At 41.4% G+C, this 17,220-nt stretch overlaps 1 protein-coding gene and 1 long non-coding RNA gene across 7 annotated transcripts in view; one reads left to right on the forward strand and one right to left on the reverse strand.

Annotated features, from left to right (window-relative positions):
* Positions 1-17,220, reverse strand: part of MFHAS1 (multifunctional ROCO family signaling regulator 1) — a 111,487-nt gene that overhangs the window by 72,171 nt on the left and 22,096 nt on the right. The gene's annotated exons all lie outside the window — the stretch shown is intronic.
* Positions 1,973-15,405, forward strand: LOC108543872 (uncharacterized). 3 transcript variants are annotated; one of them, XR_001889692.1, is made up of 6 exons: positions 1,973-2,436; positions 8,192-8,269; positions 8,747-9,026; positions 9,459-9,670; positions 10,043-10,209; positions 14,860-15,405. It is a non-coding gene; the product is annotated as an uncharacterized LOC108543872 (long non-coding RNA). The 3 variants fall into 3 exon arrangements; XR_001889693.1 differs by having other exon boundaries at positions 1,976-2,436; positions 8,747-8,814; XR_001889691.1 differs by having other exon boundaries at positions 8,747-9,670.

Raw genomic sequence — 17,220 nt, forward strand, 5'->3', positions numbered from 1 at the left:
TCTCCTGTCTCAGCCTCCTTAATAGCTGGGATTACAGGTGTGCGCCACCACTCCTGGCGAATTTTGTGTTTTTAGTAGAGACAGGGTTTCTCCCATGTTGGGTAGGCTAGTCTTGAACTCCTGACCTCAAGTGATCCACCTACCTCGGCCTCCCAAAGTGCTAGGAGCCACCGCTCCTGGCTTAGCTACATATTTCTATTGTCAAGGTTATCTAGTTGTTGTAGGTTAAATGGTCCGTATTCACTAACACACTGGTAAAGGAGGGTAATTACTATTTCCAATTTCCATTTTGCATTCCATAAAAGAGACCAACCAACTCCATGACCACCTTGATTTGTCTTAGTTGTGTTCTCATTACACTGATTTAGGAGCAAAAAATCGTTTCTAAGTCATGGGCATTGTATAGGGTTGCCCAATTTACAAAATAAAAATATAGGCTGGGTGCGGTAGCTCCCACCTGTAATCCTAGCATTTTGGGAGGCCAAGGTGGGAGGATCACTTGAGGTCAGGAGTTCAAGACCAGCCTGGCCAACGTGGCAAAACCCCATGTTTACTAAAAATATAAAAATTAGCCAGGTGTGGTAGTGTATGCCTCTAGTCCCAGCAACTTGGCAGGCCAAGGCATGAGAATCACTTGAACCTGGAAGGTGGAGGTTGCAGTGAGCCAAGATCGCACCACTGCACGCCAGCCTGGGTGACAGAGGGAGACTCTGTCTCAAAAAAAAAAAAAAGAGAAGAAAGAGAAAAATATGTATTATGACTAATTAAATCAGAATATCACATGGAACATATTTAGACTAAAAATTATTCATTCCTTATGTGAAATTCAGATGTAACAATAGATGTATGCATAAGACCCACCCATAATCAACACTTTATGTTTATCTGAAATTCAGATTTAACTGGCTATACTGTTCTTTTTGGTTTTGGGTTTTTTGTTTGTTTGTCTGTTTGTTTGATAGATACAGGATCTCACTCTGTGCCCCATGCTGGAGTGCAGTGGTACTCTCACAGCTCACTGCAGCCTCCATCTCCTGGGCTCAAGTAAGTCTCCCATCTCAGCCTGTCAAGAAGCTGGGACCACAGTCGTGTGCCCCCCGCTAATTATTTTTTATTTCTTGTTGAGAGAGGTCTAGCCATGTCACCCAGGCTGGTCTCGAACTCCTGGCTTCAGGGTCAGGGGATCCACCTGCCTCAGCCTCCCAAAGTGCTGGGATCACAGGTGTGAGCCACCACACTCAGCCAATATCCTGTATTTTATCTGGCAATCTTAAACACTGTAGTAGGACAAGGGGGAAACAGATGAATTAAGACATGGTATCTTACCACAGGAGCTCATTGTCTGGTGAAAAAGCCAGATCTGAACTAGAATCATTCAATGGAGGATGAGAGGCATTTACCAAGTGCTTTCAAGAACACATGGAAGGAGCAATTAAATCCTAACTGAGATGCACACTAATGTCTCTATCCTGCACAATGAAAATGAACATTATAGAATTTTTTCTATCAGTCTCTATATCCCACAGATTCTTTAATCCTGATTCATGAACTTGCTAAAGCGTTTTCAGCCAGGCACGGTGGCTCACACCTGTAATCCTGGTACTTTGGGAGGCCGAGGCGGGTGGATCACTTGAGGTCAGGAATTCAAGACCAGCCTGGCCAACATGGCAAAACCCCCTCTCTACTAAAAATACAAAAATTAGCCAGGCGTAGTGGCGGGAGCCTGTAGTCCCAGTTACTTGGGAGGCTGAGGCAGGAGAAGCACTTGAACCTGGGAGGCTGACGCTGCAGTGAGCCGAGATCACACCACTGCGCTCCAGCTTAGGCAACAGAGTGAGACTCTGTCTCAAAAAAAAAAAAAGAGAATTATGCTTTCTGCCGTTATTTGCACCTGAAGCAAGTTACTGACAAGATAATGTGAAGGGGGTTAGAAAACACTGGCCATAACAGATTCAAAAACACAGATGAGAAAAGACGCTGAGTTATTTCAATGCCAAATAAGCCTCCTCACTTTTGTGCTTTGAGAGCAAGTGGGGACTGAAAGTTTACCTGTTTCAGAACTCCAGTTTAGAAGACAGCCTTCCCCATTTCTGCTGAGATGAGGGATTCCCCATGAACTCCTCATATGCACAGTTCTGAAAGTAAGATCTGGGGCCCGTATTTGGAAAACAAACTCTCTAGCTCTTTTTGCACCAGCAGCCAAAGGAGCTGGGCAAGGTACAAGAGTCACTGGTCAGGTGGGGTCAAGTCAGGACAGTGCTGGAGAGACGTTGCAAGCTCACTCGAGTGTCTTTCTCGCGGCACTGGGGCAAGCACTATCCGTACAGCCTGGCACAGAAACAGCACTTGTCCAGAAGACACTCCTGAAGCTACTGCATTTCCCCTTATTTCAAGATCAAAGGAAGTAGGAGACAGAAAAGAAAAGAAGCAAGGGAGGTAAGGGGTGGCGTGTACATATTTCCTGTTGGAATTCCTCCGGCGTATAAAAAAGACAGCCTGACCACTGCCAAATGTATCCGGTGAGGCTTTGGGATCCACTGGTGGGGAACACTGAATATATTTAATATCCAAGACAATAATTCAAAGACTTTAAATTGGGAAATTAGCTTAACAGTATTTTACTTATAAGGTCCTACATTTCAATACTAAAAATACTGACACTTTAAAACGTAAAATTGGTCTTTTATTCCTGGACTGTTCATCTTTGCATTCCCAGCACAGAGCATCATCATGGCACTTAGCAGACCCCCATGATGTCTGATCAATTAATGAGTTAATGGATGGTTCAAGGCCATGAGCCAGACTCTCTGTCATCGGCGTTTACTGCTGCACACGGGAAACCTTGCAGTGTATAAACAAGGTTTATACCCTAAAAGCCACTAGGATTCTCTAGATTAGAAAGATAAATATATTCTAATTCTCATCTTTCAAACTTGCTCAAAACCTGACACTTTTACATCAGGAAAGTTAAAAAAGAAAAAAAAAGATCCCAAAAAAGTCAGCCTGTTTATAATTTCGTTTTGGAGGCAGTGCAGAAGAAAACATCCTAGAGAGGCACTGCCAAATTCTAACAAGAGTCTTCGAACGCCAGAAACAGCTTCAGTCCTGTAAGCAAAGTGGGAGGGAAAAAATTCAAAGCAATAAATTCAAATAAATTCAAATTCAAAGCAATAAAGATTTAAACAGAAAGTTCATGAGAGATCAGTAAATTCCACATGTGGCCCTATTGTTTAATTATGAAACTGCCAATGCAACTTTCAATGGTTAACCAACACAGCACAAGTTCGCTCCTAATTTAATATCCCTTTCGGATTTCTGACTCCATAATGAGACATCTTCCAGGCCAAAACATGCCAAATTTTTCTACCCTGAAACAAACCTGTGAATTTTCTGGGCTTAGGTCCTTTCTTTTTTCCTCCATTCGGCCACTGAAATAATAATTCTAATTAAAAATGAGTTCAGGCCCGGCGCAGTGGCTCACACCTGTAATCCCAGCACTATGGGAGGCCCACACAGGTGGATCACAAGGTCAGGAGTTCGAGACCAGCCTGACCAATAAGGTGAAACCCCCGTCTCTACCAAATAATATATATAAATTTGCCGGGTGTGGTGGCAGGCACCTGTAGTCTCAGCTACTCAGGAGGCTGAGGCAGGAGAATCGCTTGAACCTGGGAGGCAGAGGTTGCAGTGAGCCGAGATCGCGCCACTGCACTCCAGCCTGGGCGACAGAGCGAGACTCCGTCTCAAAAAAAAAAAAAAAAAAACACTTTTGTTTGTAAACTCAGTAGATATATAACTGTCCTACAGTGACATTGACAAGTTAACTTTTAAAATACCTAAAGCAAGTTTCCCCGTAGAGTTGGGCAAATTCCTTCTGCTGGCTGCCCACTTGTTGACACATTTTGCTATCAGGAACCCAACACCACCAATTTTGGGGAAACCTTTTTCTAAACACATGAGAAAATCCCAGATGATTCAAATAGCTGAGCTGAACAAAACAAAATGCTCTAAGACAATGACTGGTGTTCACTGATCTGGGTCATCTGCCTGCCTCCATGCCTGACAGCCTTTGACCTATCCCAAAGCAACAGCCATCTGTCTAGTATCTGAACACAAACTGGGGCAGAGCACTGGGGCTATGCAAGGCAGGGAGTAGTTAAGGAGCCAGGAAGGGAAGGAAGGAAATTGTTTAGTGAGTACCCACTACATGCAAAGCATTGTCTTAGGCACTTTTATATGCATTATTTTATTCAGTCCTTACAACAGCTCTATGACACAAATTTTGCTTTTTTAAAACTAAGCAAGTCCCAGATGTTTCCATGTCATCAAAATCTAAATATATAACATTATTACCCTTTGAAAATTTTAATAAATGAAAGAAAATTTAAATTTAGTATTTAAAATTCTATTAAATATAAAAAATTCTATTAAATGGCCCATCCAGTTTTGGCGGCTAGGAAGGTTCAATAAGAGTGATTTATTTTACTGAGACCTGGAGGAACAGATGAGACCTATGTTACTGAAAACGATTATGCAATGCTATGATTACAACTATATTAAAAATATGCCTTTTAGGTGATACTCTCTTGATTGTGGTGATGGCCTCACTGGTATACACATGTCAAAACTGACCAAACTGTCTACTTGAAATGTGAGCAGTTCACTGTATGACAAATGCACCTCAATACAGCTATGTAAAAAATGAAAATAGACAGTCCTCCCTCAGTCTACATGGGGGGTTTGGTTCTAGGGCCCCCATCCCCAGCATACCAAAATCTATGCATACAGTCCTGAAGTTGGCCCTCGGAAGCTGCATACGAGATGAGTCAGCCCTCCGTATGCACAGGCGGCGCACAGGTGGACCCATGCAGTTCAAATCTATGTTGTTCAAGGATCAACAACACTCAAGATTCAGACCAAAATAGAAATGAAGAAAGTGAAACTATCCATAACAAGGATAAAGCATTCTCAGTCAAAAAAAGACTATATAGATGAACATAAGCTAGATATCTCTGTTTTATATTTCTCAACATATTTTCTGCACAACACCAGCTCCAGGGGATGTTACTTCTTACACATGCACGCACACACACACACACATAAAGATTCTTCAGTCAGTAAGTTTGAAAAATGCTTGGTTAAACAAAGCTCACCGTGGCTGGGTGTGGTGGCTCATGCCTGTAATCCCAGCACTTTGGGAGGCTGAGATGGAAGGATCACTTGAGGTCAGGAGTTCGAGACCAGCCTGGCCAGCATGGTGAAACCCTGTCTCTACAAAAATTACATGGGCATAGTGGCACATGCCTGTAGTCCCAGCTACTCGGGAGGCTGAGGCAGGAGAATCACTGGAAGTAGTGAGCCAAGATCACACCACTGCACTCCAGCCTGGATGACAGAGTAAGACTCTGTGCCCCTCACACCAAAAAAAAGCTCAACGTGCTTCCTAACTGTGGAACTTCTCAGAGGCCTTCTCATACACTAAGATACTTGGTGCTGTTCAAAGACAGCTTAATAGAATACAGTTGATCCTTTAACAACACGGGTGTGAACTGTGCAGGTCTATTTATATAAGTTTTCTTCCACCTCTGCCATGCCTGAGACAGCGAGACCAGCCTCTCCTCTTCTTCCTCCTCCTCAGTCAACTCAATTTTAACACGACAAGGATGAAGACCTTTACTGATGATTTACTTCCATTTAAGGAATAGTAAATATATTTCCTCTTCCTTATGGTTTTCTTAATAACATTTTCTTCGCTCTAGTTTACTACATTGTAAGAATACAGCATATAATATATATAATATACAAAACATGTGTTATTGCCTGTTAATGCTATCAGTAAGGCTTCTAGTCAACAGTAGGCTATTAGTAGTTAAGTTTTGCAAAGTCAAAAATTATACTCAGACATTCAACTGCATGGGGGGTCGGTGGCCCCAATGCCTGCATTGTTCAAGGGTCAACTGTATTTTTTACTAATTTTAAGTGACATCTGGTATTAACCCCATTTTCAGGTAAGTGGCAGTTCAAACAAATTAAAATAACTTGCCCACCAGGACTGCATACCTTAGGTGGAGGATTAAGAATCTGAAACCACATTTGGCTGGTTCCAAAGCCTGTATTCTCTCCCACTGTCCCACAGTGCCACAAAAAAATGGAAATAATTAATTTGGGTCTGCCTGCTCCCTCTCAGGGCTGCAAATCCTTCATCAAGAGCAAAGGTATGGTCAGAGGGAGCACACGCAGGCCTGAGATTCCACAGAAAGAGCACAGAACAAAAGATGGAAATCCCTCCCACTCACACGACAGTCCTTCTTGGGTATACTCTCTTTGGTGGCAGATGCCCAAAGACAAGACTGTGCTACGTGTCAACAGTCTCATCTGATTGCTAGGGTAGGTCCATTCCATGTAAAAATAACAACATCCCCTGCCTTCTCAGTCCCCTGTACTTAATTATCAGAAAAAGAGGAGGAGAAAATATGCCAGTTAGGAAACTTCAAGAACGCCCTCTGTTCCTTTCCATTTTGCTGGGATGCATCTCTACTAGAAGCCTGAGAAAATATGGCATCAAGGTGACCAACCTACATACACTTGTACCAGATTCTCTAGAATGTGTCTTCAGGAATTACCTAGGGCTCTTCCTGTGGTGCTGAGTGTGGCTCTGCCAACGTCACAGCAAATAGGAGGCTTAAGGATGAAGTGACAGCCGCTTTCTCAAATGAAACACCATAACATCATCCAGACCATCTCACTTAGGACTGAGGGCTCCATGCCTTCAACCAATAACTAAACGAGAGTCAGTGTGAGGTCATCCACTGAGTAATGCCAAACTACAAGACCTTTTCTTCTCTTGAAAAAGGGCTGAGAGAGATGTTTGCTCTTGGCAGATTGTTCTAATTTTCATGCAAATTAAATCACTGGTCTCATTTCCATTTCTTCTGGGCTCATATGCATACATATTTACGTATACATACATATACAAACCTACAACCACTTATTTCATCATTATAAAAGCCCAAATACCTTATTATAATCACTGCAATGGACATGACAAGAACTGGGAGTTCTATTTCACAGTCCCTATTAGCAATTATGACAAAGTCTACACACGCCTTTTAATTTCATCTCTTAACGTTTCTTGGGCTGAGGTAATATGAAACTCATCTTTACATTCACCCACTGTAGTTTGAAGTAGAATACCTGAAAAGTGGTAGAGATATATAAAACATCTACCGAACTGAATAAAAGCAAAACAAAACATGTAATTTAAAATAGAACACTGAGGTCTTCTGTCTTACAAAATCCTTGAAACTTAACAATCGAGATGTGACCATTGCCAAGTCTTTCCAATGAATTAAAAAGCAAACAAAATTTCTACTATACTTATGCCACGTGAAATTGCTGCTTTTGTAGGTCAAGAATGATTGGATATCAACAATTTCATGTGGTTCAGTCTAAGAGAATATAATCAATCACACAAACTAAGGTAGAAAATCTGGATATATCTCCAACAATATTCCACTTACCAAAATATTCATATACAAAGGATATAATCACAAGGCACATACCAAATTAGTGTGAAAAGGACATGTTTCAGGACATCAAAGGAAATCGTTTAATCAAAACTTATTTTTTAAATTAATAAGATATAATAAAGATATTTTACATGTAATAAAATTCACCAATTTTAAATGTAGAACTTGATGTATTTTGACAGATATATGTAGTCTTGTAACCTCCACTACAATCATGAGGTAGAATATTCCCATCACCACAAAAAGGTTCTCTTGTACCCCTTTGCAGTAAATCCCTTCCCCATACCACCAGCCCCGGACCTGCTTTCTGACACTGTATCAGTTTTGCCTTTTCTAGAATTTCACATAAATGGACTCACACAATATGTACTCATGTCTGGCTTCTTTCACTCAGCATAAGGCTTTTGAGAGTCATCCATATCACTTTATCAGTAGTTCATCTCTTTTCCTTGCTACATTGCATACCACAATATGTTTATCCATGCACCAGACAAGTTGTTTCCAGTATGTGGCAATTGTGGAAAAAGCTGTTATGAACATTTGTGTGTCTTTTTAAAACTTATTTTCATTTCCCTTGGGTGAATTAACTGGCAATGAAATTGCTGAGTTAGCTAGTAAACATATGTTTAACTTTATATGAAACTAGCAAACTGTTTCCCCAGATGCTGTATCATTTTCCACTCCCAAGAACAGTGCAGGAAAGCTCCAGTTGTCACAGCTCCTCACCAACACTTGGTATGGTAAGTCTTTTCCATCTTAGCCATTCTAGAGAACAGGCAGTAGTATCTCCTAGTGGTTTAATTTACATTTCTCTAATGACTAATGATGCTTACATCTTATACTTACCTGCCATTCATATATCATATTTTGGAAAATCTCTATTCAAATATTTTACTCATGTGTAACCGAGTTGTCTCAACTATAAGAGTAGTTTTTTTTTTTAATCAGATATACATTTTTCAAATATTTTCTCTTAGACTATAGATTGCCTCTTCATTTTCTTCACAGATCTTTTGAAGACCCAAAGTTTTTAATTTAAATTAAGTAAAAAAAAAAAAATCTTACACAGTTTCTACGCTAAAAAGAAAAAATATCTGATGTTAAGGGGTGGAGGTGATGAACAGGCAGAGCGCAGAGGATTTTCAGGGCAGTGAAACTTTTCTGTATGATACTATAATGGTGGATACATCTAATTACACATTTGTCCAAACTCATAGAACACCAAGCGGGAACCCTACCTCGTGTGAACTACTGGACTTCGGGTGACAACGTTGTGTCAATGCAGGTTCATTGATTATAATCAGTCCCACTCGGGCTGGGGATGCTACTAACGGGGGAGGCTGCGCATGTGCGGAGGCAGGGAACAGACGGGCAATCTCATGCCTTCCGTGCAATTTTGCTGCGAACCTAAAACTCCTCTAAAACATGCGGTCTATTTAACAATAAAAATCTGTGCCCCTCTGAAGGTCACTTAAGAGTTTCTCCGATGCTTCCTTGGTAAGACTGTGTAGTTTCAGCACTTACATTTAGATCTATTACCTATTTCAAGTTAATTTGTGTATCTGGTACAAGGAATGACTCAAGGTTCATTTTTATTAATACAATTATCTGATTGTTTTGGCACCACTTGAAAATATTCTTTTCCTCATTTAATTATATTTATACCTTTGTCCATAATCAATTGGCCATGTATGTGTGGGTCTATTCTGTTTCATCAATCTATCTGTCTATACTTACACCAATACTACACTGTCTTGATTACTATAGCCTGAAAGTAAGCACTGAAATCAGGCAGTGTACTTTAGAATACACTACTGATTTTTAAATAATTTAATAACTGTGAGACAATTCACCCCCAATGGATGCATCACAGGACCTCAAACTAATGCTGTTACTCCCTCCATTCCTTTTTTCTCTGTAAATTAACAGTGGCTCCTTGCACACATGCCAGTGGGACTTCAAAGGCCTCCATCTGTCTCCTGCTGAGATGGAGCATAAAGAATTCCTGCCCAGTTGGCCTCATCCAGAACGGACTCTTACCTATATTACTACCATGATCTATCTCCTGCTGAGATGGAGCATAAAGAATTCCTGCCCAGTTGACCTCATCCAGAATGGACTCTTACCTATATTACTACCATGTATGTTCTTCTCTTGTTCCACTAGCCACAACCCCTTGTACCCGTGGTCTCTAGTCTTTAGATTTTTCCAGACCGTATCATTACAAGGTTTCTAACCTCTATTTTGATCATCTGATTTCTACCTGTTTGGACTGCCTCAGAGAATCATTTCTCTAACATATTGGTCCTTAACCCAGACCATGGCCTGTTTCACTCAGAGTCTGGCCCTTACCTCTAACTGAAACCCACCCTATCATCTCACAGAACTAACATATTAATATAATATATTAATACTGTAAATTACTAACATATTAATAATGAGCTTAGAAATTGACCCTCCCTATCTTAAAACTTAAGAAAGTTACATTTGTTTTATCTGAATTCCTTTCTCAGAAAACCAACCATCAGGTCTCCCAGATATCAAGGAGCTGAAACTCACCACATCATTGCATTTGGACAAGGAGACGCCAGACCCTTCACCCATTATGGCTGCCTCAGTGACCACCAGCTTCCTGTTGACCAACTCCTCTTCCTTATACCTCCCTAATTCCTGTTTACCGGTATGTAGTTACATTGCCTTCCCACTATATAAGCCTCCAGTTTTAGTCGGTCAGGGAGATGGATTTGAGACTGAGTTCCCATCTCCATGGCTGCAGTACCCGATTAAAGCCTTCTTCCCCCGCAACACTCATCTCAGTGATTGGCTTTCTGTGAGGCAAGCAGCAGGACCTAAACCAAATCTCTGGTGTTTTGGTAACATAAACACAGAAGAGTAAATTAAAAAACAAAGCCATTTTCTACGCCTATGCTCAACCAAATCTGCTGCTACTGGCCATGAGGGCTGTCCACTGCACAACTCAAAGGTGCCTTCGCAACAAAATGGCCCTGCCCTGCTCCTCCTCCTCTTTGTCCACCCTCCCACATTAGTAGACACAATATCTTACTATCAGAATCACCAAGTAAAAATATTTTTAATGTTTCTTGGAGCAAATTCATATCCTAAATATTCTTACGTTAACCTTGATGTGTTTCAGACAAGTCAAAATGCAATCTACAAATAACTGTTTCAGTGAGATCACTTTTTAATTTATTTCTCCTAAAATCCTCATATATTTATATCATCTTATAGAACCAAAACGAGCATAAAATTAGTTACTCTCTTCCTATAATTTGTACCAGTTATCTACCAGACAGTTTTGAAATTTATCATGTAAACTGAATTTTCCAGTTGCATGCCAGGACAAAAGTCCTTGAACTTGGGGTCACTTGGCAGTCATTTTATCTTTAAACTCACACCTACAGGCACTAGGGAAAAAAGGAAAGGGAAGGGAGAGAGGGAGAGAGAGAGGACTCAGATAAGACGATATCATAAAGTTATATAACATGGTGCTGAAATTGTCTCATCCAAAAAATTACTTGAGATTTCTTTTGGCTTTAGGTATGAACCACATAGTAGTTACTAGAAAGGATATCTAGTTTCCAACAAATCAATTAGGAATCCATCTAGATTAAAAAACAAATCAAAAACACGTTTCAGGCCAGGTGTGGTGGCTCACACCTGTAATCCCAGCACTTTGGGAGGGCAAGGTGGGTGGATCACTTGAGGTCAGGGTTTCAAGACCAGCCTGGCCAACATGGTGAAATCCCATCTCTACTAAAAATACAAAAAGTTACCCGGACATGGTGGCATGCACCTGTAATCCCAGTTACTCGGGAGGCTGAGGCAGGAGAATCGCTTGAACCCAGGAGCTGCAGGTTGCAGTGAGCCAAGATTGTGCTACTGTACTCAACCCTGGATGACAGAGTGAGACTCTGTCTCAAAAAAAAAAAAAAAAAAAAAGTTTAACTCTCAAGATGACAGGCTGAGAAATTATTTCCCCATAAAAACGTAGCTCCACTTAGTTTAAGAAACAAAACTCAAAAGGCAAAAATCAGAAACTCCTGGATACAATAATCAAAACTGGGAAGAGAGACACAAGGTACAGAGGATGGAGAGGAAGGAGACTAGGAGGTACTACCCTAATTCGATGAAAGCTAAACACAACCAGGGACTCCTCCCAGGACAGCCCTGGTGAAGTGGAATCACGTAGAAAAGCAACAGATGACACGTGACATGAATTACTCTCCAGAAAACTTCATTTTAGGAAGTGGCTGTGAAGTACAATTTTATATCACTCAGCTGTCCTATCCTAGTCTACTCAAGGTGAGGCTCCTATAACTTCTTTGAAATTTCTAGTAATGATGATCTGAATTGAGTTGCCACTATTAAATCAGGTAGCCACTTAGTCCAACTATTTCTGGTTCCCAAATTTGACATTTAGTGTCTTAGAAGAATTTAATTTTCATAGTCCAATAAGGTCAGAAGCCTGGTTTATGTAAAACAAGTGGTGTCTAGTATTTTCTCAGGAAGGCAGAAAAACTAGGGCAATGATTATTCCAGCTACAGAACGACTGTCCTCCGCACCCCTCCTTATTCAGGCGGCTTGGCTCTCCTGACAGTGAGAGCCACGGAAAAAGTGCCGAAGCATATGCCAACCTCAAACAGAGGTGATGACAGAGAAGCTGAAATCCTGCTTTCCCTGGGGACTTGGCTGGGCAGTTTTTGGAAAGCTTTACTCCTAGCTGAAGTGGTTTTATTATTCTCTTTCTCTAAGCAGGAAGAATAAAGAAGAGGGCCTGGGAACCTAGGAGCACTTCCTTTTACCATTGGTCCAGTAAACTCAGTGTCATTTTGCCTGCTGAAAGCTCTCTAACTGATCCCTGTTTTACCAGACGATAAAACTCTGACACTGAATGGGAACCTAGAACAGGGATCTATGGTGACTTAGCAAGGATAACTTCTTTTTTTTTTTGAGACAGGATCTCACTGTCCTCTAGGCTGGAGTACAGTGGAGTAATCTCAGCTCACTGAGGCCTCTGCCTCCCCGGCTCAAAGCATCCTTCCACCTCAGCCTCCCCAGTGGCTGGAACTACAGGCATCCACCACCATGCCCAGCTATTTTTTTTATTTTTTGTAGAAATGGGGTTTTGCCATGTTGCCCAGGCTGGTCTTGAATTCCTGGGCTCAAGCAATCCTCCCACCTCAATCTCCCAAAGTTTTGGGATTACAGGCATGAGCCACTGCAGCCAGCCAGTAAGGATCACTGTTATCCTTAGTAAAAAGGATCCATGACACAAAATGGCCACTGAGTCCCTTCTCTCTCCCCAGTCTCTTACACATTCTCATAAACAGTGATTGACTCACTTATTTTCTGCAGAAGAAAGAACGGCATGAATGGGATGGAAACTGTTCATGTGACTACTTGGATATCTCTCATCTTGTGAACCAGTCTAATAAGCAATTACCTCGAGGAATCTGAAAATAAAATCATATGAATTCATGAATCAAGAAAGAACAGTATACTTGCATAATTAGCTTTCTTTAGAGAAGGGGGAAATACATATCTGATACAAGACAATTTTTAAGGTATAATCCCATCATTTGCAAGTCACTAACAATAAATTTGAAGGTGACAGTGGGGAAAAAAAAGAAAGAGAAAGAGAGATGGGTTGGTATGATCTATTTTTAGCTTACAGTTCAGCTACACATAATATATTAACAAAATTTCTGATACTGCTAAGGTGAATTAATACAGATTAAAGGAAACAAGATAATAAAGCAGATGGATTGAGCTCTTCAAGTCTGTGCTAGTAGGAAATGCAATTAAACACAGGCTGTGGTTTTATTAAAATCACAACAGTCATTAGCATATGCAAATCCACTAAATTCTTCACCATATAAACTTTTTTGCTACATTTTTACAACAAAAGTTAAAAATACACCCTCACATTCTTGAAAGTATGCTTCTTACGGTTCCTAAGATACCAAAAATAAAATAAAACATGCCTAAAATAGCTTAAAATTAAAAGGAGGCCCACAGCTACTTCCCTATAGTGTGTCGCATAGAAAATTATTTTATAAAACAATGTTTCCACTCTTTTATTATTAATCCAACCCCAGGATTTTAAAAGTATACAAAGTATTATTACACATCAATAGGTTAATAATTCAAACATTATAAATTGCTATACTTTTCAGTAACAGGTTAAAACCCTGGGATTTGAGGGCAAGACCATTTGTTTAACCCCATCCTTTATTCTCAACATGCCTTTCCTACCACTGATAAATGGAACTCGAGTTTCTTCACAGCCCCACTCAGTTGGAAGGATCCTCTTTCTCATCTGAACTCCCATGGCACTCTGTCCAGATTTACTTTTTGCCATTTATTATAGTAAGTGGTATAGTGCACAAGCCTGATCCATTTTCTAGACCAAGTTCCCCACGCACAGACTCTGAGGGTGATTCAGCTGCATCTCCCAGGTGCTTATCCCTTGCGGCAAGGCCTCTGGAAATTCCTACCGAATGAATCTAGAATCAATGAATACATATCCTGACAAATAGCTACTTACACATAAATTCTAGATGTTATCTCATTTCTCTACATTGCATGAGCATTGTGTTGCATCTTTCAGCTATATTATAGACAAACGAAGTTAATGATTATTCTTGCAAAGATGCGAAGATTTTTTTTTTAATCTAGTATGAGCTAAAAGCCATAATTAATCACTGAGAAGGACAGCCTCAACATTTTTAAACTGACTGTAAACTGATTGCCTAGTGTCACTCTGCTAATACACTGGAACCAGCCCTTGGCAGACAGATGTGCTCTTCCAAACAGTAGGCCTGGGCTCATCTCAATTTGTAGCTACTCCCAACTACTCGGATCTTTGCCTTGGATCGGCCCAACAAATGATCACCTTATGGAAGATGAGGCCGCTCACAAACCCACAATGAAATACACAGGTTGGCCCTTTCTAATGAATTACTCATGAGTCAGTCATGACACCTGTGTCTGGGAGGCTCCTCTCATAAAGTTGGTAGTAACCTTCACATCGAAAAAAGTTATAAATGACAACGCAATGTTACAACTGGCTTCCACCTGTGGTCATCACCACTTCACATGTAAACAGTACCTCTGATATCTCACTCAGATTCTAAAGAAATCTTTGCCAGGGGAGGAGAAAAGGGAGAGGAAAAGAAGACATTCTCTGCTGTGTTTCATATTTCTTAATCCTCTCTAGTTTCATCTAGAGTCTAGAGAAAGTCAGTGAGAAAAAAAAGATCATGGGCATGTTCCTAACCATTTATTTCAATTTTTTTTTATTACTAGGTGGAAAAGTAGTTAAGAGCTCTGCAAAGCCGGTGCAGAGAGGAGGAGAAGGAAGGCAAAAAGAGAGCCGCTTTCGAGGTGCATGAACCAAGAAGAGTCGCTGCCTGCTCTGTACTATTACGCAGCTGTTAATGCCACAGGGCTGCTCCTCCCACCCTCCCCAAAGTTGGTAACGAAAAATCAAAGCACGAACAGAAGCAATGCACAGAACAGGACAGCAAAACCCGATCATCCTGCACCAACCACATCTCTTGAATGCATTTGCTTTGACCTCTTCTTTTACAAGCACTACCACTGAAAATATGCTAGAACAAAAGCTGATTCGTTATGCACAGCCATAAAGAACTCCAGGGCAGGCTACATACATAATTCATGAAGGCAAGCACGCGGCAATCAGCATCGTTTATCTTTGCGGTATTTTAAAACAGTGACAGGTTACTAGATATTTATGAACTATCTTATTTCTTTGAGACCCTTCCAAATTTAAGAAATAAAGAACCTTATTCCTCTGCAAATGGCATTACTGACAAACCTAAGACTATAAATCTCCTGGAATTCACTTGGTATCCATCGTAAGAGGGTGGCTACAAGACCCTAATAAACCAATTAAGCTAGCAGCCAACCCACATCAGTCCTGCTGAAATTAATCTTACCAAATCACTTCTGCTTCCTGTTTTCTAAAACATGCGGCAGTCTTCTTCCCACTGTGGTTAAAATTTTGCCTGAAACATACACTCAAATCAGTCATGCTTTCTGTCTGATGGATGAGAAAACTGAAACCTGGGAAGGTTCAAGATCTCAGAGCTAGGAGGAGGCCCAGGACTCTGCCTTACTAACATCCGGGACTCAATTGCCTTCATCCCCAAGGACCTAGCTGGGGGCCTCTATCGTTTATTATTGTCTGAATCACCTCTAAGTGGTCCCTCTGACTCCATTCTTACTCCATTGAAATCCATCTTCTTCCACACTGCTGCCCTGAGCATGCTGACAAAATGGAAATTTGACATTTCCCCATTTGACCCTTCAATATTTCCCTCTCACCCTCTGAAAAAAACCAACAGGCTTTCATTTAGCTTAACATCGAGCTGCCAAAAGTTCCTTCTGGTGAAAAAGTGTTAGCTAGTGAATAGGTAGGCTAAAAAGTAGTTACACAGGATATGTACAGTGGCTCAACCTGTAATCCCAGCACTCTGGGAGGACAAGGTGGGGCAGATCACTTAAGCACAGGAGTTCAAGACCAGCCTAGGCAACACAGTGAGACCCCGTCTCTACAAAAAAAACAAAAACAAAAAATTGGCCAGGCACAGTGGCGCACGCCTACAGTCCCAGCTAACTTGGGAGGCCGGGGTGGGAGGATAGCTTGAGCCCAGGAACTTGAGGCTGTGGTAAGCTGAAATCGCGCCACCTCACTCCAGCCTGAATGACAGAGCAAGACTCTGTCTCCTAGCAAAAAAAAAAAAAAAAAAAAAACAGGTTTAAAAAGAAAACAAAAATATTTACAGATGTGCATTAATAAATGACTAGTTAGGCTCCCAGTGATTTGTACAGCCCATCGCACGTCAGAGGCCCTGGTTTTACAGAAAGTCCCTAAGCATCACCTCCGCTGGAGACCTGCCACCCGTCTACCCACCCCATCCACACACACCTGGATCAAGACGGATTCCATCCCACAGGCCCCTCCTAGCCCCGGGCAATCTTTTTCTTTTTCTCCTGGAATGTATTACACAGCCCTGCTAGTCTCTGCTTACTGTCCACACTGCTTCCTTGGACTGTACCTTCCCAGGATCAGGGCCTTGCTCCCCCCCCATGGCTGGTCACTGCCAGTCCCCGGCAAATGTTTATAGTCCAGTACTGCAATGTTAAAAGCAAGCATGTGCATTTCACACAAGGAGTCCTTACTTTTTTTTGTGACAGGAGTGTTGCTCTGTTGCCCAGGCTGGAGTGCAATGGCGCGATCTCAGCTCATCACTGCAACCTCTGCCTCCCGGGGTTATTCTGTTTTTCATTCAAATAGCTACCCATTTTTAATGGGTGACAAGCTATTACCTTCCTGAGAAGCAGCACAGGGTGACAGCAAAGACCATAGGTTCCTGAGGACAGCCTCGACTCTGCTACATGCTGTGTTACCCTGGCCACATGACTTTGCCCTCCTCTGTGTCCCCGCTCCTCATCTGTAAACCAGGATGATGGTAATCAGAGCTAATTTACTGAGCCCTTATTATATGGTAAAAACTACTTGCAGCTGGACATGGTGGCTCACACCTGTAATCCCAGCACTTTGGGAGGCCAAGGTGGATGGATCACTTGAGGTTACAAGTTTGAGACCACCCTCATCAACATGGTGAAACTCCGTTTCTACTA

This window comes from Rhinopithecus bieti, unplaced genomic scaffold (assembly GCF_001698545.2).
Source record: "Rhinopithecus bieti isolate Rb0 unplaced genomic scaffold, ASM169854v2 scaffold_25360, whole genome shotgun sequence".
Lineage (NCBI taxonomy): Eukaryota > Metazoa > Chordata > Mammalia > Primates > Cercopithecidae > Rhinopithecus > Rhinopithecus bieti.